The 23545-nt window shown below is 40.3% G+C and overlaps 1 protein-coding gene across 2 annotated transcripts in view; it reads left to right on the plus strand.

Moving 5' to 3' along the window:
- Positions 1–23545, plus strand: part of GSG1L (GSG1 like) — a 262208-nt gene that overhangs the window by 203634 nt on the left and 35029 nt on the right. The gene's annotated exons all lie outside the window — the stretch shown is intronic.

Below are 23545 nucleotides of genomic sequence, written 5' to 3' on the forward strand. Positions count from 1 at the left end.
AGATGATATCTCAGAGTAGTTTTGATTTGCATTTCTCTGATGATTAAAGATGATGAGCATTTTTTCATATGTCTGAAGGCCGCTCACTTTTCTTCTTCGGAGAAGTTTCTTTTCAATTCTCTTGCCCAGCCTGTGATGGGATCCCTTGTTCTTTTCTTGCTAATGCGTTTGAGTTCTCTGTGGATTCTGGTTATTAAACCTTTGTCAGAGACATAACCAGCAAATATCTTCTCCCATTCTGTGGGCTGTTTGCTTGCTTTACTTACTGTGTTCTTGGCTGTGCAGAAACTTTTTAGTGAGGCCTATGTCAACTAATGAGATGTGTCAAATATTCTATGAAACAAGTGTATGATGCCCCATGATCATATTGATGTACACAGCTATGATTTAATAAAAAAAAAAAAAAAGAAAAAAAAAATGTCCACCAGACATCCAAAAAGCATGACACCCAAAATACAACCAGGCTTCTCTTAATTAATGTGAATGGTTTAAATTGTCCTCTAAAGAGGCACAGGCTGGCTGATTGGATACATAAACTCAGACAGGATATCCGCTGCATACAAGAATGTCATCTTACTTTAAAGAATAAAAATAGACTCAGGGTGAAGGGATGGATTTTTATAATACAGGCAAATGGAAACCAGAAAAAAGCAGGGGTTGCAATTTTAGTTGCAGATACAATTGGCTTTAAACCAACAAACATAAAAAAAGATAAGGATAGTCACTACATATTTGTCAAGGGAAACACCCAACATGAAGAGATTTTGATAATTAACATTTATGCACCCTACCAGAATGTTCCTCAATTTATAAAGCAAACCCTAATGGATATGAACAACTTGATATATTCCTGTACTATAATAGTTGGAGATTTTAATGCCCCTTGACAGTTTTGGATAGATCCTCCCAGAAGAAGCTAAACAAAGAAATATTAGACTTAAACCTAGAACAAATGGACTTTACAGACCTCTACAGAACATTTTGTCCTAATAAAACTGAATATACATTCTTCTCATCAGCCCATGGATCATCCTCCAAAATACATCATATCCTAGGACACTAGTCTAACCTCAGAAAATTTAGAAGAAAACGAAATCTGTCCAAAAAGAAAAGTCTGGGACCAGATGGCTTCACATCCGAATTCTATCAAACCTCTTAAGAGGAACTAGTACCTATATTATACAACCTTTTCCAAATCATGGAAAAAGAAGGAATACTTCCCAACACATTCTATGAAGCAAATATCACCCTGATCCCCAAATCAGGAAAGGATCCAACAAAGAAAGAAAATTATAGACCAATATCATTAATGAATATCAATGCAAAAAGATTCAATAAGATCTTAGGAAACAGAATTCAACAACACATCAAAAAAATTAGACACATGATCAAGTTGGTTTTATTCCAGGGTTACAGGGTTGGTTCAAAATACGCAAATCTATAAATATAATACATCACTACAATAAAATAAAAAACAAAGACCATACGATTCTTTCAGTTGACTCAGAAAAAGCCTTTGATAATATCCAGCATCCTTTCGTGATCAGAACACTTAAGAAAATAGGCATAGAAGGGACATTTCTTAAACTAATACAGGCCATCTACAGCAAACCTACAGCCAATATCGTATTGACTGGTGTAAAATTGAAAACATTTCTACTCAGATCAGGCACCAGGCAAGGATGCCCATTATCTCCACTGCTTTTCAACATAGTAATGGAAGTCTTAGCCATCTCAGTCAGGCAAGAGAAGGTGATCAAGGATATTCATAGGAGATAAAACTCTCACACTTCACTGATAATATGATCCTATGCCTGGAAAATCCCAGGGACTCAACTTCGAAACTCTTAGAAGTGATGAAGGAATACAGCAGCATCTCAGGATACAAAATCAGTACTTACAAATCAGTAGCTTTTATATATGCCAACAACAGTCAAGCTGAAAATATAGTCAAGGACTCTATTCCTTTTATAGGTGTGCCAAAGAAAATGAAATATCTGGGAATTTACCTAACAAAGGACATGAAAGATCTCTATAAAGAGAACTATGAAACTCTGAGAAAAGAAATAGCTGAAGATGTTAACAAATGGAAAAACATACCATGCTCATGGCTGGGAATAATCAACATTATTAAAATGTCCATACTACCCAAAGCAATCTACAGATTTAATACAATCCCTGTTAAAGCACCATTGTCATACTTTAAAGAACTTGAAAAAATAGTACTTCATTTTATATGGAATCAGAAAAAAACCTTGAATAGCAAATACATTACTCAGAAATAAGAACAAATCAGGAGGTTTCAGGTTACCAGACTTCAGGATATGTTATAAATCCACAGTGATCAAAACAACATGGTACTGGCACAAAAACAGGGAGGTAGATTTATGGAACAGAATAGAGAACCAAAAGATGAATTCAGCCACTTATCATCATTTGATCTTCAACAAGCCTATCAAGAATATTCAGTGGGGGAGCTGGGCGTTGTGGCAGGCACTTGTAGTCCCAGCTACTTGGGAGGCTAAGAGAATCGCCTAAGCCCAAGAGGTGGAGGTTGCCGTGAGCTGTGACACCCTGGCACTCTACTGAGGGCGACAAAGTGAGACTGTCTCTAATAAATAAATAAATATATATATAAATAAAAATAAAATTCAGAGTTAAAGTGAGAGGGCGGAGACAAGATGGCTGACTGAAGCCAGCTTTCCACAGAGGCTCCCGTCCAGAAGGAGATTTAAAGGACAGAAATTTGCAAGTAACCTCGTGGATTAGAGCTGCACCAAGAGAGAAGGTTGAAGAACACATATCAACCCCGCTGAGACAAGCTGTGACCCCAAGGATACAAACAAAAGGTACAAAATACATCACCAAGCAGACGGGAGTCCCCTCCCCCATGAGAACGGCTTGGAATGCCCCACAAACGAGCAGAGTTCAAAGGTCCTCCCACTACACTCCACAAGAGAGACCCTCTAAAAACTGGACCTACCTCCCCTACTAGGGTGCCACGGCATTCTCCTGCCAGGCATAAAACTGTATAGAACTGTATATATTCTCTGCCGGCAATTCTGAGCTCCCAGCACTCCCCTCCACTCTCACTCTGAGGTCTGGAGGCCTGTCACCCAGGAGTCCAGATTCTTGGGTGATTACTGGAGGGGTGTGGACAGGACCTAGACTGTAGCTGGTCGGTGCTAATTCTGCAGCACAGGAGTGAGGAGAGGACGGTCAGCTGAGAGGGAACCACACAGGAGCAGCAGTGCCCCAAGGTGCAGAGCAGCAGCCATTTTTGGCAACAATAGGGCTCATTCCCAGACATTCCAAAGCTACACCCCCTGTCTCCCTGGGCAACCTGAGGAGGCTGGGCATCTTCTCAGGTGGCAGCCACTACACAACAGATCTGGGACAGATACGCAGGCCCCATGAGTAAAGGGTTTGCCTGAGGTGGTACCGGCCTGGGTGGAGCACCGGGGACTAGAAACGCATGCACAGAGCCAAGAAATTCTCAGGGCAGGGCTGACCTAGAGGACTGCTTTACTGAGCCTAAGACGCACCCAGCCTTCAGGGGATCGTCAGCCTATAGACAAAGGACGGCAGGAGGCTAGAACTGATAGCTAACCAAATACAAACCTGCAGGAGCAAAGACAGGGCCTGAGGCACAGGCTCTGGGAACTCAAAACAGCTTCTCTTCTGCAGGGGAATTTAGCAGGGACAGAAACAAATCCCCGCAAAGTTGTTCTGTTCTGTTCTGTTCTGTCAGTAACATCAATCAGGGACGGGGCTGGAACTGAGTGAACAGCCCCCAGCTTCCATCAAGTGCCCGAGGTTGTCAGGCCTCACCTCCCCCTGCTGGATAGAGGCAAAGCACCGTGGCCTGGCTGAGCAGAAATAGATTTCCTTGTGATTCAGGAAGGTGCAAACGCCTGGAATATCTGTTCACTACAGGCAACTGGGTCACAGCCCTGTGGGGCTATCAGTGACTGGGTGTGACAGAGGTGCAAGATGGGGAAGGAGGCATCAACCTTCCCAGACTGATCTATTTGCTGGGTGGGTCCTTCCTCCTGACTCCATGGAGCACCGGAGCAAGCCATATCTGAGTAGTCACCAGACCCCTGCGATCCAGTTGCCAGAGACCTTTTAAACTCTTCCACCTGAGACAGGTGCTGACTGAGACAATTGATTTGGACCTTTTCAACTGAGCCAATCACCCAAGGACTATTCAGGTGGTGCCCTGGGTGTGTGGTTGTAGGAAGATTTGATTTTCCTTTTCCAATTGTTGCCTGTGGGGGGCGGGGTGACTTAATTGCTGGTATTTCTCCACAGCGGAGACTTCAACCCAGAGTAACTGTTTCACTAGTGTCAAACAGAGACCAGATGAAAACAAGACAGAACCACTTAGCCCCACCACACCAAACAGGTCCCCAGTTTCTCAGGCCATAGCACTGTACAGGTCCTCGACAAAGCTCCAGGGAGAAAATCAAACGGTGTAAAACAATCATGGGGCGGAATCAACAGAAAAACTCTGGTAACATGAATAACCAGAATAGATCAACCCGCCCAAGGAAAGATATGGCAGATGTAACTGAAGATCCCATTCATAAACAGCTGGCCGAGATGTCAGAAATCAAATGCAGAATTTGGATTGCAAACAAGATTAACAGAATGGAGGAAAATTTGGATTTAGAAATTTGAGGAGCAATTCAAAAGTCAGAATTAGAAATTTGAGGAGAAATTCAAAAGTTGTCTCAAGAATTTAATGAATTTAAAGACAAAACCACCAAAGATTTTGGTGCACTGAAGCAAGAATTTGCAGCTCTCAAAGATCTGAAAAATACAGTAGAATCCCTCAGTAACAAAGTGGAGTAAGCAGAAGAAAGGATTTCTGACATTGAAGACAAAGCCTTTGAATGCTCCCAAACTCTCAAAGAGGAAGAGAAATGGAGAGCAAAACCAGATCATTTTCTCAGAGAACTCTGGGATAATTCAAAGAAGGTTAATATCCACCTCATTGGAATCCCTGAAAGTGATGAAGTGGCCTCACAAGGCACAGAGGCCCTTCTCCATGAAATTATGAAAGAGAATTTTCCAGACATGCCAAGAGATTCTGAAATTCAGATAGCAGACCGTTTCTGAACTCCAGCATGACTCAATCCGAATAAGACATCCCCCAGGCATATCATAATTAACTTCACTAAAGTTAATATGAAGGAGAAAATTCTGAAAGCAGCCAGACGTAAGAAATTCATTACCTACAAAGGGAAGAATATTAGAATGACTGCAGATCTCTCCGCTGAAACTTTTCAAGCCAGAAGAGGGTGGTCATCGACTTTTAATCTCCTAAAGCAAAATAACTTTCAACCCCGGATCCTGCATCCAGCTAAACTGAATTTCATTTATGATGGAGAAATGAAATACTTTAATGACATTCATATGTTGAAGAAATTTGCCACAACCAAACCAGCTCTTCAGGATATTCTCAGACCTATCCTCCATAATGACCAGCCTAATCCTCTACCACAAAAGTAAACCCACTCAGAAACTTTTGATTAAACTCCAACTTCCACAGTGGTGAAAGGATTAAAAATGTCCACTGGACTTTTGAAAAACTCAATACCCAAAATTTTACCAGACTGATCAATATTCTCCATTAATGCGAATGGCTTAAACTGTCCTCTAAAGAGGCACAGGTTAGCTGACTGGATAAAAAAACTCAGGCCAGATCTTACCTTATCATACAAGAGTCACATCTTACCTTAAAAGATAAATATAGACTCAGGGTGAAAGGATGGTCGTCCATATTTCAGGCAAATGGTAATCAGAAAATAGCGGGTGTTGCAATTCTATTTGCAGACACAATAGTCTTTCAACCAACAAAAGTAAGGAAAGATAAGAATGGTCACTTCATATTTGTTAAAGGTAATACTCAATATGATGAGATTTCAATTATTAATATTTATGCACCCAACCAGAATGCACCTCAATATATAAGAGAAACTCTAATAGACATGAACAACTTGATTTCCTCCACCTCCATAATAGTCGGAGATTTCAACACTCCTTTGGCAGTGTTGTATAGATTCTCCAATAAGAAGCTGAGCAAAGAAATTTTAGATTTAAATTTAACCATCCAACATGTGGATTTAGCAGACATCTACAGAACATTTCATCCCAACAAAACTGAATACATATACTTCTCATCAGCCCACGAAACATACTCCAAAATTGATCACATCTCAGGTCACAAGTCTAACCTCAGTAAATTTAAAGGAATAGAAATTATTCCTTGCATCTTCTTGGACCACCATGGAATAAAAGTATAACTCAGTAAGAATGTGAATCTGCATACTCATACAAAAACATGGAAGTTAAATAACCTTATGCTGAATGATAGCTGGGTCAGAGATGAGATTAAGAAGGAAATTGCCAAATTTTTGGAACAAAACGACAATGAAGACATGAATTATCAGAACCTCTGGGATACTGCAAAGGCAGTCCTAAGAGGGAAATTTATAGCACTGGAGGCCTTCCTCAAGAGAACAGAAAGAGATGAAGTTAACAACTTAATGGGACATCTCAAACAACTGGAAAAGGAAGAACATTCCAACCCCAAACCTAGTAGAAGAAAAGAAATAACCAAAATTAGAGCAGAATTAAATGAAACTGAAAACAAAAGAATTATATAATAGATCAATAAATCCAAAAGTTGGTTTTTTGAAAAGGTCAATAAAATAGATAAACCTTTGCCTAATATAACCAGGAAAAAAAAAGTAAAATATCTAATCTCATCAATCAGAAACAACAAAGACAAAATAACAACAGACTCCTCAGAAATCCAAAAAATCCTTAATGAATATTGCAAGAAACTTTATTCTCAGAAATATGAAAATCTGAAGGAAATTGACCAATACTTGGAAGCATGTCACCTTCCAAGACTTAGCCAGAATCAAGTGGAAATGTTGAACTGGCCAATATCAAGTTCTGAAATAGCATCAACCATACAAAACCTCCCTAAAAAGAAAAGCTCGGGACCAGATGGCTTCACATCAGAATTCTACCAAAACTTTAAAGAGGAACTAGTACGTATATTACTCATCCTGTTCCAAAATGTAAAAAAGCAGGAAGACTACCCAACACGTTCTATGAAGCAAACATCACCCTGATCCCCAACCAGGAAAAGACCCAACAAGAAAAGAAAATTATAGACCAATATCACTAATGAATATAGATGCAAAAATATTCAGCAAGATCCTAACAAACAGAATCCAGCAACACATCAAGGAAATTATACATCATGACCAAGTCGGTTTTATCCCAGGGTCTCAAGGCTGGTTCAATATACGTAAATCTATAAGTATAATTCAGCACCTAAACAAATTAAAAAACAAAGACCATATGATTCTCTCAATTGATGCAGAAAAAGCTTTTGATAATATCCAGCATCCCTTCATGATCAGAACACGTAAGAAAATTGGTATAGAAGTGACATTTCTTAAACTAATAGAGGATCTACAGCAAACCCGCAGCCAATATCATATTGAATGGAGTTAAATTGAAATCATTTCCACTCAGATCAGGAAGCAGACAAGGTTGCCCATTGTCTCCACTGCTCTTTAACATTGTAATGGAAGTTTTAGCCATCGCAATTAGGAAAGAAAAAGTGATCAAGGGTATCCATATATGGTCAGAAGAGATGAAACTTTCGCTCTTCGCAGATGATGGGATTGTATACCTGGAAAACACTAGGGATTCTACTACAAAACTTTTAGAAGCGATCAAGGAATTCATCAGCGTCTCAGGTTTCAAAATCAACATTCATAAATCAGTAGCCTTTATATATACCAACAATAGTCAAGCTGAAAAACAGTTAAGGACTCTATTCCATTCACACTAGTGCCAAAGAAGATGAAATATTTGGGAGTTTATCTAACAAAGGACATGAAAGATCTATATAAAGAGAACTATGAAACTTTAAGAAAAGAAATAGCTGAAAACATTAACAAATGGAAAAACATACCATGCTCATGGCTGGGAAGAATCAACATTGTTAAAATGTCCATACTACCCAAAGCAATATACAATTTTAATGCAATATCTATTAAACTCCACTGTCATACTTTAAAGATCTTGAAAAAACAATTGTTCATTTTATATGGAATCAGAAAGAACCTCAAATAGCCAAGACATTACTCAGAAATAAAAACAAAGCAGGAGGAATCACGCTACCAGACCTCAGACTATACTATAAATCGATAGTGATCAAAACAGCATGGTACTGGCACAAAAACAGAGAAGTAGATGTCTGGAACAGAATAGGGAACCAAGGGATGAATCCAGCTACTTACCGTTATTTGATCTTTGACAAGCCAATTAAAAACATTCAGTGGGGAAAAGATTCCCTATTTAACAAATGGTGCTGGGTGAACTGGCTGGCAACCTGTAGAAGACTGAAATTGGACCCACACCTTTCAACATTAACTAAGATAGACTCTCACTGGATTAAAGATTTGAACTTAAGACACGAAACTATAAAAATACTAGAAGAGAGTGCAGGGAAAACCCTTGAAGAAATCAGTTTGGGCGAGCATTTTATGAGGAGGACCCCCCGGGCTTCAAAAATATACTACTGGGACCTGATCAAACTAAAAAGCTTCTGCACAGCCAAGAACACAGTAAGTAAAGCAAGCAAACAGCCCTAAGAATGGGAGAAGATATTTGCAGGTTATGTCTCCGACAAAGGTTTAATAACCAGAATCCATAGAGAACTCAAATGTATAAGCAAGAAAAGAACAAGCGATCCCATCGCAGGCTGGGCAAGGGACTTGAAGAGAAACTTCTCTGAAGAAGACAGGCACATGGCCTACAGACATATGAAAAAATGCTCATCATCTTTAATCATCAGAGAAATGCAAATCAAACCTGCGATATCATCTAACTCCAGTACGATTAGCCCATATCACAAAATCCCAAGACCAGAGATGTTGGCGTGGATAGATGTGGAAAAAAGGGAACAATTCTACACTGCTGGTGGGAATGCAAATTAATACATTCCTTTTGGAAAGATGTTTGGAGAACACTTAGAGATCTAAAAATAGATCTACCATTCAATCCTATAATTCCTCTACTAGGTATATACCCAAAAAACCAAAAATCACATCATAACAAAGATATTTATACCAGAATGTTTATTGCAGCCCTATTCATAATTGCTAAGTCATGGAAATAGCCCAAGTGCCCATCGATCCATGAATGGATTAATAAATTGTGGTATATGTACACCATGGAATATTATGCAACCTTAAAGAAAGATGGAGATTTTACCTCTTTCACGTTTACATGGATGGAGCTGGAACATATTCTTCTTAGTAAAGTATCTCAAGAATGGAAGAAAAAGTATCCAATGTACTCAGCCCTACTATGAAACTAATTTATGGCTTTCATATGAAAGCTATAACCCAGTTATAACCTAAGCATATGGGGAAGAAGGAGAGGGAGGGGAGGGAGGTGGGGGAGGATGGGCGGAGGGAGGGTGATTGGTGGGATTACACCTGCGGTGCATCTTACAAGGGTACATGTGAAACTTAGTAAATGTAGAATATAAATGTCTTAACACAATAACTAAGAAAATGCCAGGAAGGCTATGTTAACCAGTGTGATGAAAATGTGTCCAACGGTCTATAAAACCAGTGTATGGTGCCCCATGATCGCATTAATGTACACAGCTGTGATTTAATAAAAAAATAAAAATAAATAAATAAATAAAATAAATAAAATTCATTGGAGGAAAGACTCTTTAAGAAATGGTGCTGGGTAAACTGGCTGACAACCTGTAGAAGACTGAAATTGGACCCCTATCTTTCATTAACAAAATTAACAAAATTGATTAACAAAAATTGATTCTCACTGGTTAGAAGATTTAAACTTAGGACATGAAACTATAAAAATACTAGAAGCCTGGAAGAATATTTTATGAGGAGGACCCCCAGGGCAATTGAAACAACACCAAAAATACATTACTGGGATCTGATCAAATTAAAAAGCTTCTGCACAGCCAAGAGCACAGTAAGTAAAGCAAACAGACAACCTTCAGAATGGGAGTAGGTTTTTGCAGGTTATGCTTCTGACAAAGATCTGATAACTAGTATCCACAGAGAACTCAAACTAATCAAGAAGATAGGAACAAATAACCCCATTTCTGTGTGGGCAAGAGACTTGAAGAGAAACTTCTCTGATGAAGACAGGCGCATGGTCTAGAAACACATGAAAAAAATGCTCACCATCCTTAATCATCAGAGAAATGCAAACCAAGACCACTTTGAGATATCATCTAACTCCAGTAGGATTAGCCCATGTCACAAAATCCCAAAACTACAGACGTTGGCGTGGATGCGGTGAGAAGGGAACACTTCTACACTGCTGGTGGGAAAGCAAGCTAATACGACCCTTTTGGAAAGAAGTTTGGAGAACTCTCAAGGAACTAAAAGTGGACCTACCATTGATCCTGCAATTCCTCTATTAGGTATATACCCAGATGATCAAAAATTATTTTATTTATTTATTTTTTTGAGACAGAGTCTCACTGTATCGCCCTCAGTAGAGTGCCACTTTGAGATATCATCTAACTCCAGTAAGATAAGTCCACATCACAAAATCCCAAAACTACAGATGTTGGCATGAATGTGGAGAGAAGGGAACGCTTCTACACTGCTGATGGGAATGCAAGCTAATATGACCCTTTTGGAAAGAAGTTTGGAGAACACTCAAGGAACTAAAAGTAGACCTACCATTCGATCCTGCAGTTCCTCTACTAGGTATATACCCAGATGATCAAAAATGATTTTACAACAAAGACAGTTGCACAAGAATGTTTATTGTGGCCCAATTCACAACAGCCAAGTGCCCATCGACCCATGAATGGATTAACAAATTGTGGTATATGTACACTATGGAATACTTCCTATTCAGCCATAAAAAAGGATAGAGACTTCACATGTTTCATGTTTACCTGGATGGAGCTGGAATATATTCTTCTTTGTAAAGTATCTCAAGAATGGGAAAAAAAGTATCCAATGTACTCAATATTACTATGAAATCAATATATAATCACCTATACATTCATATGAATGGTAAAACATGACTATAATCCAGAAAGTAGAAAGGAAGAAGAGAGAGAGAGAAGGAGGGAGGGTATTTGGGGGGACCTCAGCTAATGTGCATGATGCAATGGTACATTTCAGAACTGTTAAGAAATGAGTATAATTATGATGGATGTGTTATTTAGTTTAATGCAAACATTTCATATTGTATATCAAAACAGTACACTGAGCCCCATAAATGCATCAATGTAAAAAGTTATGATTTAATAACAAATAATTAAAAAAATAATAATAATTTTTAAAGGAAGATTAAAGTGGGCATCGCCTGTGGCTCAAAGGAGTAGGGCACCAGCCCCATATGCCAAAGCTGGCGGGTTCAAACCCAGCCCTGGGCAAAAAAAAAAAAACTGCGAAAAAAAGATTAAAGCTGGCTGACACCTGCTTTGTGTTAGGCACGGTGGGAGGCAAGTATAAGCCCTGAGCTGTCCAGTCCTGCCATCGACTGTCCCACCCCAAGGGCTAGGAAACAAGCTTAGAAAAGGTGAATTCTGCTGGCCAAAGTCACACACTTAATCCCAGAGGCTGCAAATTGCATGCAGCCTGAGGCTGAACCCAGCCTATCAATGTTTAGTTTGACTTCTGTTGTGTTTTATAAACATTTGTATTTGTTCCTAACATCTACCTGAAAACATAAAACCTTTACACAAAATCCAGGTTTCTGGTTTGTCTTGACCATGGGCAGCTGTGTCCCTGTCTAACCAGCATTGCCTCTGACAGCTGAGTATGGCTGCATGTTTGCATGAACCATATACTCTCCAGTTTGCCCCAGTCCCGTTCACTCCTCATAGCCTTGCATTTATCCATGCTTTGCTCACTTAGTCATCTGCCTTACCCTGCAGGAATTTGAGTTTTTGGCTCCTACTTGGAATGTTAGCATCTCAGCTTTCTTATTGCTGGTGAGAGAGTAGGCAGCTAGCCCCGGACAAGCACTTTCTGCTTCTGTTTTATGTTTAATCAAAAGAGAGAGGGATGGAAAACGGACCCCTCCTACCCCAGTACCCACAGTGAAACCCTATCTTGAGCATTTGTTCTGCAGACTGAGGGTGGTGGGATATCATGGACCTGTAGATCATAAGAGCTAGAAGGCCCAGAGAAGTTAAGCAGTTTGGCTCATGTCACAGAGCAAGAGGGTGGCAAGTTGGGCTGCATCCAGGGAGAGTTCTCCCTCTTGTCCTGGTGGTGCTTCTTTGCTTTTGGGGCCCTGTCCTTGTGGAATACATGGCCTCACTGCTATGTGGTCCCCATGACCCCATGGAGATAGTGGACCAGTCTTTCCCTCTCTAGGGACCCCGGGCTAACTCTGCCCTCTCCACAGGGCACAGCTGGCACTTCAGCTATGGCCCTATGAGACCCTTCGCCCCAAGGACCAGTGGGAGAGTGTGTGTTTGTTGGTGTCACTGCCAAGAGGCTGTGTGGTCAGCAGGAAGCTTGCTCTTACTCTTTCTCCCTGTGGCAAGTGGCTCTGGCCTCCTTTCCTCTAAGACCAGGGTTGGGGAAAGGGGCATGACTGCCCAAGGGTGCCTTGCTGGCCTTGCTTCAGAGCTTGCTGCCTCTCAGCTCCCAGTCCCATGAGCTCTTGGCCCTTGAGTGTGGCCAGGACTATGCATTTGTGCCTGCCCTGTTCCATACAGCAAATCTATGTCACTCTGGACTGTAGGCAGCAACGGCGGTCTCTCTGAGTGATTACAGAGAGATCTTCCTACTGAGCAGGGCCTGCAGTAGAGGGCAAGGTTGCATCCAGGTGTTTCTGAATCTCCTCCCTCTGTGCCCCTCTGCCCCTGCCCTTCAGTTCCCAGGGGATGGAAGAGTAGGTTGACAGCGACCCTTTTCCCCTGTCACCAGTCTCCCCTTTCCTCCCCCTGGTGTCTCCTCTTGCTGTTGGCTCTGAAAACCAGGCCAACCACCCACGTATCTCATTGCACTAGTTTAGAAATGCAAGCTGCCAACATCAGCAGGTGTTCCAGACCCAAAGTTGTCAAACTGTGGCCTATGTGGGCACCTTGAGGACTGGCAGTGAAAGGATGAGGGTAATGAAGGTTCATGGATATGGCCCTGAGGTCCCACCCACAGTAAAATCAGAACAGGGTTTTTATATCTGTTTTTCCCATTCTTTTAAAATTGTTTCTGAATTTATTCACTCATTCATTCTACAAGTATTTATAGAACACCTACTGTGTGCCAGGCACTGTTCTAGATGCTAAGGCATAGCAGTGAAACAAACAAGACTTTCATTTTCATGAATCTGACATTATTGTATGTAAGACAAGACGATGAAAAAATAAACGCAAAGGATTTCTACATCTAGGAAGATAGAATAGACATACTGCCTTCTATCCTGACTGCTCAGTACAACTAATATTTTTGGATATGATACAGAAGACAAACCATAGGAAGACTCTGAAAAGTAGAGTGAAGACAGTAGGAACTAAGGACTGAGGAACAATACATTGATGAGTTCTTTTTGTGTTTTATATGCCAGATTTAGAGCTGAAGAAATCAGCAATTTAGGAATGCCAATAGGCACAGACAGAAAAAAAAAGTCCCCAACTAAAGTCTGCTTTCTCTAGCCACAGGTCCTACTGAGACAGAAAATATTTAGCAATACCTGCTCTACTCCAGTCACATTGCACAGAAGAAAACAAACTGTGGTACCATCCCCACCAATGCCAGCCAAGTGAGTGGGGCAATTAGATTTTGCTTCACCAGATTTAACAAGCAATCCCCCTTGCTGCTGGGATGGTGGTGGAGTAGGGAGTTGGAGCTTTTATATCCGCTAGACAGTAACAAGCCTACACCCCTAAGTGCAGTGGAGACCACATGGAAGTGTGGAATTCCACCTCCACCAGGCAGTAACAAAACATCCCTCACCCTACCTGCTGGGATTGTGACCTAGGAGAACTGGCAGACAGCTGGGATTTTTGCCACTGTCCAGTGGTAATGAGACCAATCCCTTTAGTATGGTGTCAGTGAAGGCAACTTGGGGACCCGTAAGGAGGCACTTCTGCCCCTTCCAGCCAGGTGCTATCAGCAAAGACCCAGTGAGGAGCCAGTACTCCTGCTCACTGAGAACCAGGAACCTTCTTCACTTCCAATGTCAGTGGTGACTCAGAGGGAAACCTGGACTTCCACCCCTACTTGGAAGCAACTGGACAGTGTTCCTCCTTCCCTAGCCAGAATGATGTCAAAGAAAGCCAGCTAAAGGAGAAGGTTTAAACAGGATCAGAGTCTCATTAAAAATATTTAAAATGTCGAGGTTGCAGTTGAAATCACTTCCCATACCAAGTACCAGGAAGATTTCAACTTGAATGAAGAAGGACAATCAACAGATTCTAATCCAGAGATGTTAGAAATCATCATAAAATTGTTTTAGTGAGAAATTATTAAACACCTTGGAGAAATAAAAAGTCTCAGGAAAGAAATAAGAATCAATGGAAAGTTTAGAACTGAAAAATTCAATAACAAAAATAGAAAACTCAGTGGTTGAGCTCAACAGCAGAATAGAGGACAGAGAAAAGAATCAGAATGAACTTAAAGAGAAGACAATAGGAATTACCCAATCTGAACAACAGAGAGAAAATACACTTTAAAAAAATTGAACAGAGCCTCAAGGACCTCTGAGACTCTAATGAAAGATCTAACATTGAAGTCCCCAAAGAAAAGGAGAAAGAGAGTGGGAATGGAAAAATACCCAAAGGAATAATGGCTGCAAATTTCCTAAATTGTTTGAAAGAAACCAACCTACAGAGTCAAAAAGCTGAATGAATATCCACAATAGAATAAGCCCAAAGAAATCCATGCCAAGACATATCATGGTCACACTTTTAAAAACTTAAGTAATAGAAAAAATCATAGCTGGGCACAGTGGCTTGCTCCTGTAATCCAAGCACTTTGGGAGACCAAGGCAAGAGGATTGCTTGATCTTGGACAACATAGCAAGATTCTGTTTCTACAAAAATTAAAACATTAGGCAGGCATGGTGGTGCAGGTTACAACCTGTTGTCCTAACTACTCAGAAGGCTGAGGTGGGAGGATTTCATGAGCCAAGAAATTCAAGGTTGCAGTGAGCTATGATAGTGTCACTGCACTCCAACTTGGACCACAGTGTGAGACGAAGTGAAGGGAAGGGAAGGGGAGGGGAGGGGAGGAGAAGGGAGGGAAGGGAAGGGAAGGGAAAAATCATGAGAGCAATGAGAAAAAAAAAAAACCTTAAGTGTAGGGAAAACAATTCACATGACAGTGGATTTTGAGTCAGAAAACATGGAGGCTAGAAGGAAGTGGCGCAGCATTTTTCAAGTGTTAACAGAAAAGAACTGTCAACTCAGAATTCTATATGTAGCAAAAATATACTTAAGGAATAAAGGAGAAATCAAGATATACTTAGATGAAAGAAAACTAAGAAAATTTGCTGCCAGCAGGAGATATTTTATAAAAGAAAGTTTCAAAGGAGGAAAGAAAAATGGAAAGAGAAATTTTATTTCCCTTGAGTTTTCTAAATTATGTTTTGTGGTTGAAGCAAAAATCATAATATGGTCTGGTGTGGTTCTAAGTATATACAGAGGACGTATTTTAAGACAATTATATTATATATGGGGGAAGTGGAGGGACACAAGGGAGCCCATATTTCTATCACTTAAACTAGTAAAACTTTCAATACCAATAGAAAGTGATTAGTTTTTCATATATAATGTATGACCTGGAGCAATCATTTAAAAAATGTCATATAAACATACTCTCAAAATAAAATCAAAATGAAACTCTAAAACCTGCTCAAGTAACCCATAGGAAAGTAAGAAAGAGGAAAAGAGAAACAGACAAACAAACAAACAAAAACCCCAAAACAGAAAACAAGCAGGAAAAACAATAACAAAATAAGTTGGCAGGCTTAAGTTATAATATAATCAACAATCATATTACATGTGAGTGTTCTCAATACACCAGTTAAAAGTCAGAGGTAGGCAGGGAAAATTCTAAAACCATGACCTCAAACTACATGCCTGTCTGCAAGAAACTCACTTCAAATATAATGAGATAGACAGATTGAAAGTAAAAGGATAGAAAACATACACCATTTAAGCATTAATTGAAATAAAGCAGGACTAGCTATACTAATACTAGATGAAGTACATTTAAAGCAAAGAAAATTACCAGAGATGGACATTAAATAATGATAAAAAGGTCAGTCCACCAAAAATACATTAACAGTCCTAAATGTGTATGCATCAAACAACAGGGCTATAAAGTCTGTGATATAGCTACAAGATGAAATAGGCAAATTTACAGTTATACTTAGAGTTTTAATACCCCTCTCTCAATAATTAATAGAATGGATAAACAGAAAATCAGAAAGATATTAAAGAACTCAACAACACTATACACCAAAAGGATCTAAGTGACATCTGTATAACACTCTATCCAACAACAGCAGAATACACATTCTTATTAAATAGCCACATAACATATATACCATATATATGGAAAGAAAAAAATCAATAAAATTGAAAATAAAAATAATTAATATAGTAAACCAAAACTGATGGTTCTTTAAAAATATAAATAGAACTAACTTCTAGAGGGGGTAGGGGGGAAAGAGAGATAGAAAGACAAAGAGAAAGAAACATAAAATACCAAAATGTCAGTGTCAGGAATGAAACAGAGTATGTTGCAATGGACCCTCAGGACATCAAAAGTATAGTAAGGGCACATTACAAAGAGCTTTACACATATAAGTTTGACAACTTGGATGAAATGGATCAATTCTTCTAAAAGCACAAACTGCCACAACTTATCCAATGGAAAATAAGTGAGTTCATAATTTAAGAATTTTTTTAAAAGAAATTTCAAAGCTCAGATAGTTTTACTGGAACATTCCATCAAATATGTAAATAAGAACTTGTTTTCTTTCAGAAAATAGAAGAGGAGGGAACACTTTACAATTCATCTTATGAAGCTAGTATTACTCTGATATTAAAGCCAAAGACACAGTTCCAAAGAAAGAAGTATAGTTTAATAGCCCCAACAATACTGATGCAAAAAATTATTTCTCTTCTAAGAGGATATTGTTATGTTGCCCAGGATAGTCTTGAACTCTGAGCTCTAGTGGTCTTCCTGCTTTGGCCTCTCAAGTAGCTGGAATAACAGTGCATAGTACCATGCCTGGTGATGCAAAAATTCTTTTTTTTTTTTGTAGAGACAGAGTCTCACTTTATCGCTCTCAGTAGAGTGCCATGGCATCACACAGCTCACAGCAACCTCCAACTCCTGGGCTGAAGCGATTCTCTTGCCTCAGCCTCCCGAGTAGCTGGGACTACAGGCGCCCACCACAATGCCCAGCTATTTTTTTTTGGTTTGCAGTTCAGCTGGGGCCGGGTTTTGAACCCGCCACCCTCGGTATATGGGGCTGGCGCCTTACTGACTGAGCCACAGGCGCTGCCCGATGCAAAAATTCTTAACAAAATAATAGCACATAGGAGTTGGCAATGTATAAAAGAATTATACACCATGATAAGAAGGTTTTTATCCAAGGACAAAGACTGGTTCTTATTTGAAAATTAGTCATGTCACCCACCATATTAACAGTTTAAAGAGGAAAAATCGCAATTATATCAATTGATGCAGAAAAAGCACTTAACACAATTAAAAATTCATTCATAAATTTTTTAAACTCCTAGTAAATTAGGACTAGAGGTAAGACTTCCTCAGCTTAATAAAGATCATCTACAAAACATTCACAGCTAACATTGCACTTGATGTTGAGAGATGCAATTTTTCTAAAATTGGGGGCAGTTAGGCATGAAAAGGAAATAAAAGGCAAACATTGGAAATGAAGACATAAACCATACCTACTTGTGGATGATATGTTTATCTAGGTAAAATCCAAGGAACCTACCAAAACAATACCCAGACCTAATAAAGGAGTTCAGCACAGTGTTAGGATAAAAGATTTAAAAAATACAAAATCAACTGTATTACTATAAACTAGCAATGACCATTTGAACACCAAAAATTAAAATACAACAGCAGGCTTAGTGTGGTGGCTAATGCCTGTAATCCTAACACTTTGGGAGGCCAGGACAGAAAGATTGCTCGAGTTCAGGAATTTGAGACCAGCCTAAGAAAGAGCAAGACCCCATCTCTGCAAAAAACAGAAAAACTAGTCAGGCATGGTGGCACACCCTTGAAGTATTCCCAGCTACTCAGAAGGCCAGGGCAACAGGGTACTTGAGCCCAAAAGTTCAAGGTTGTCCAGAGCTATGGTAATGCTATTGCACTCTAGCCAGGGCAACAGAAAACCAAACAAAAACAAAATAAATACCATTTATACTAAACAATGAAAGAAATAAAAGAAGATCTAAAAAAGGAAAGGATACAATAACTAGGAAAATGCCAGTGTACCCAGCTATGATTTAATATTAATAAAAAAATAAATAAATAAAAATAAAAAAGGAAAGGGGATACTATATTTATGGATCAGAACACTCAACCTAGTGAAGATATCAATGCCAAAGTTGGTATACAGGTTTAAGGAAATTGCTATCAAAATCTCAGCAATATTTCTTATAGCTATAGACAAGATTATTCTAAAATTTATGTAGAAAGACAAAGGAACTAGAATTGCTAAAACTATTTTGAAAAAGAATAAAACAGGATGAATTAGTCTACCCAATTTAAAAAACTTACTGTATAGCTACAGTATTCCTGACTATGTGGTATTAGTGGGTAGGATAGACACATAGATCAATGAAACAAGATAGAGAATACATAGATCCTGAGACAACTTTAGTAGAAAGAAGTAGAGAATCTAGAAATAAACCCATATAAATCCCACTAATTTTTTACAAAGGTGCAAATCAGTTCACTGGAAGGGGGACGGCCTTTTCAACAAATGATGCTGGAGTTATTGGACATTCACTGGTAAAAAGAAACAATCGGGTGGCGCCTGTGGCTCAGTGACTAGGGTGCCAGCCCCATATACCGAGGGTGGCGGGTTCAAACGTGGTCCCTGCCAAACTGCAACAACAACAACAAAAATAGCCAGGTGTTATGGCGGGCGCCTGTAGTCCCAGCTACTTGGGAAGCTGAGGCAAGAGAATTGCCTAAGTCCAAGAGCTGGAGGTTGCTATGAGCTGTGATGCCGCAGCACGACTTGCGAGGACAACAAAGTGAGACTCTGTCTCTACAAAGAAAGAAAGAAAGAATCAGGCTTCATCTAAACTGCACACTTTTTACAAAAATTAATTAAAAATGGATCATAGACTGAAATATAAAATGTAAAGCTATGATCCTTTTAGCAAAAAATGGGAGAAAATCTTTGGGATCTAGGGCTGGGCGAAACATTCTTCACATCAAAAGCATAAAAGGAAAACTTTGTCAGTGGGATTTCATCAAAATTAAAAACTTTTAATCTGTGAAAGACCCTATCAAGAGGTTGAAAAGACAAATTACAGACTGAGAGATTTGTAAACCACATATCTGACAATAGACTAATGTCTAGGATACATAAAGAGCTCTCAAAACTCAACAGTAAACAAAAACAAAACAGTCCAGCTAGAAAGTGGGCAAAAAACACCAACAGACATTTTTCCAAAGAGGATATACAGATAGAAAATAAACAAATAAAAAGTTGTTCAACCCCTGTAACTGTTAGGGAAACTCAAATTAAAATGACAATGAGATACAACTACAGGTCTATCAGAAAAGCTAAAAAAAAAAAAAAAAATATATATATATCAAATGCTGGTGAGAATGGAGAAAATTTGTTCATTACTGGCAAGAATACTATTCAGCAATATAAAGGAACAAACTGTCAATACACACAAGTTGGATGATTCTCTAGAGAATTACACTGAGTAAAGGAAACCAATCACAAACGTACATCTATGTGATTTCATTTATACATAATTCTTGAAGTGTTAAGTTTATAGAAATGAAGAACAGATTAGTATTGCCAGGAATTAGGGGAGGTCAGGAGGGAAGCGGACATGGCTATAAAATGGAAATAGGAGGCATCTTTGTCCTATTTTGATTGTTATTAATGTCAATATCCTGCTTATTTTGTCCTGTCCTATTTTGACTGTTATTAATATCAATATCCTGATATTGTGCTATTTTATTACATTTGTTTTGCAAGATGTCACCATCTTTTGTATTATTTCTCACAGCTGCAATGTGAATCCCCAATTACCTCAAATGAAAATTTAAATAAACAAAGGATAAATTAATGAAAGTGAAAAAGACAAGAGAATTATGGGGCATGATGAAATGAAGGCTGTGAGGGGGGCTTCTCAGAGATGGTGGACATGGAATGGCCACTGAGGAACGGATGACATTCAAGGATGAGAAGGGACCAGCTGGGCCAAGAGCCTAGGAAAAGCTTGGAAAGTAGCAAGTCCAAAGATCACTGGGGGAGGTAGGGTTGGGGATGAGATTTGGGATTTGAGAGGAATAGAAAGGAGGAATGTGGAGTGCGAGATAACGAGGTCAGAATAGCATTTTATTTGAACAAAGGTCTTGAATGCAAAGCAGATGGGAAGGTAGAGACGTGGGCATTTCTTCCAGGTCAGTCTGCTTCTGTGCCCTGTCTGGCTCTGCTCTGCCCCTATAGCATCTGTTTCTGGGGCCCCTGGGTTTTGGCAACCCCAGGAGAGTTCCCCTACCGCACACTCAGTTGCTGCCTTCCACCTCTCCTGTGGGGCTTTTACCTTTGCTCAGGCCTTTAGTTTGAGGACCTTCTGAGCTATCAGAGTTGAAAGTCAAACTTGATCATGTTTTAAATCTCTGGCTATATAGACTAGAAATTCATTTCAAGTAACTTAGGCAAAAGAAGATAATTTATACAATAGAAAGTTGTTGTGTAAGAACTTCCGTTGCCAATGACAGAAACCCAATTCAAATTGGCTTAAGGGGAAACAATTTAAAACAAAACAAAAAAAAACAATTTGGGCTCCATGATCGAAAAGTCAGGGATAATGGCTTTGGCTTGGGGATACAGCTTCTTTCCAGGGTCCTGCTTCCTTTTGGGTCAGCTTCATTCTCAGGTTGGGTGGTGGCAAGAGGCTCCTCATCAACTTCTGGCTCAAATGCTACCAGCTTAGCACCCCAGAAGAAATATGGGCTCTATTTCCCAATAGCTTCAGCCAAAGTCCTGAAAGTGAGTTGATGAACCTGATGTGGATCACATGCTGGTCCCTGAACCAATCACTGTGGGCAGGAGGGAGGCAACATTCTTATTGGTCAGGCATAGGTCATGTGCTCACTGGGAGAGGTTGGAGTGGAGCTAGCCCACATGGCCTGAGAGGGAAGCAGTGGTGATTTATTAACAGAATCAGAGTGATGCCACCATAAGGGAGAATGGATGCTGCCCAGGCAAAAACAACAAACTTGCAGAATGTCACAGAAAGCCTGCTTCTTCATGCCCCATCCCCAAGTTCTGAGTTTCCACCATGCTAGTACAAAGAGATATTCCAGATTGAACTAGAATCTTCTTGTCATTGCTCAGCAGAAAGTATCTGATTGGACCATCTTTGGCCAGATGTCCAGCCTGTGTCCACTTCATCTTGGAACAGTGGGTAGGTCACATACTGCATCCTTTGGTGAACAGAGACATTCTTAGAGGGGCCAGGCCAACAACCCAAAACTGTCTATTACAGATATTCAAGCCTTCTGGAAGATATAAATTAACATCTTATCCTTAAAATATCAGGGGAATCTATTAATTGGTTTGATGTTAAAGGAAATATATGATCATTGAGGATCCCTCTGGAAAAGACTGAATCCTCAATGTAAGGAGAGGACGGACACAGAGAATGTGGCTCAGTGATCAAGGCAGGTTTATTCAGATAAATCTTGGAGGGGCTTTGGCCTGGGTGGAAAAGCAGCTTCCCTACAATCTAGCAGCTTATATAGCCTGCTGAGATGGGAAAGCCTAATATTTAAGGCAGAGTTTAGCCTGCTGAGGTGGTAAACCCTATTTGGGGCTTAGTTTAGTCTGTTGAGGTGGGAAAGCCTATTTGGGGCAGATTTGGAACCTGATAAGGCCTATCTCCAAGAAATGGCCTTTCCCCTATAAATTGAAACTCAAATACTGTGAAGAGGGCCCCATGTTGGACGCCACTCTGTCCTTAAGTCACCATCTCACAGTAGTCTGCCTCCTTCACTCAGATTTTACCCTGATTTCCTTCTAGGGTACTTGGATGCTGCCAAAGAGAAGACCAGTGGGTTTGGGCAGTGGCTGACCATGGGGAATGGAGGGGATGTTTAGAGACCAGCTGGATGGGTTGGCAGCAGGGGAAGCCTGGAGCATTCAGACAGTGCAGGGCTGGAACAGCAAAACTGAGGCTTAATGTGGAGGAAACCAGTCACCAAGGCACATATGGAAAACAGAGACCCAGCAACCATGCCAGGTGTGACTGGAGTCAGGGAGGTATACCACTCCTGGAACCACTCCTGCACAGACTTGGTCAGAGGAATCAGGCTGGAGGCCATTTCTAGAACTGGAACCAAGTCATCTGAGTCTCCTAGTTCCATTCCCACCTTTCCTGTCTTTCCAGGTATGCATAGGACACAATCTCCAGTATTGGGCTGGGCTTAGCAGCACACTGGTGTGTGTGGGGGAACAGCCAAGAATCCCAGCTGTGGGGAGAGAGAGGTGTTCAGGACAGAGCCAAGTGGGTCGTGGTAACTCCATCTGTCACAGGGAGAGCTTGCAAAGCAAGTCATATGGACAGAGGTGGTCAGAATGTCAACAGTAACAGTAGTAATGACGGCAGGCCTACTATGTGCCAAACACTGTGTTAAGATCTTAATGGATCATCTCTTTTAACCCTTGGAACAACTCTGTAAGATCATGCTGTTGGTGTGTCCATTAAAATGGGACATGAAGAATGTGAGCTGAGAGGTTACACATCTTGCCTGGGGTCACATGTGAACAAGGGTAATTCAGCTCTCTTGAAAAGCAAGTTTTAGGGTGCCTGGTCCTCATCTCCTTCTCCATTGTTAACTCCAGCTAATCCAATGCAGCCTCCATCCAGCATCCCAAGCATCTAGTAATCTTGTGGCCCTAGGCCTTGGCACATAGCATTTTCCTCTCCTGGGATGCCCTTGCTCCTGGCCAGCTCTCAGTGATCCCACCAGACTCAGGGTGAAAACTGCTGTATTTCAGGTAGCCTACCCTGATTCCAGCTCTGTGGATGGAATGATGTGCTCTCCTCGTGTTGACCCATAATGAACTCTTTTACTATTGTCACAATGTGCACATCATCCTGTCCTCCAGAACAGACTGTGAGTGGGGAAGGGGCCAAGTCTGTTCTTCTCTGTGGCAGTACCTGCTCAGCAGCTGAGTAGGGATGCATGAATGTTTTTTCCTGTCCTCCCCCTCACTGTGGCATCTCTTTTCTGATCTCTTG

This window comes from Nycticebus coucang, chromosome 12 (genome assembly GCF_027406575.1).
Source record: "Nycticebus coucang isolate mNycCou1 chromosome 12, mNycCou1.pri, whole genome shotgun sequence".
Taxonomy (NCBI): Eukaryota; Metazoa; Chordata; class Mammalia; order Primates; family Lorisidae; genus Nycticebus; species Nycticebus coucang.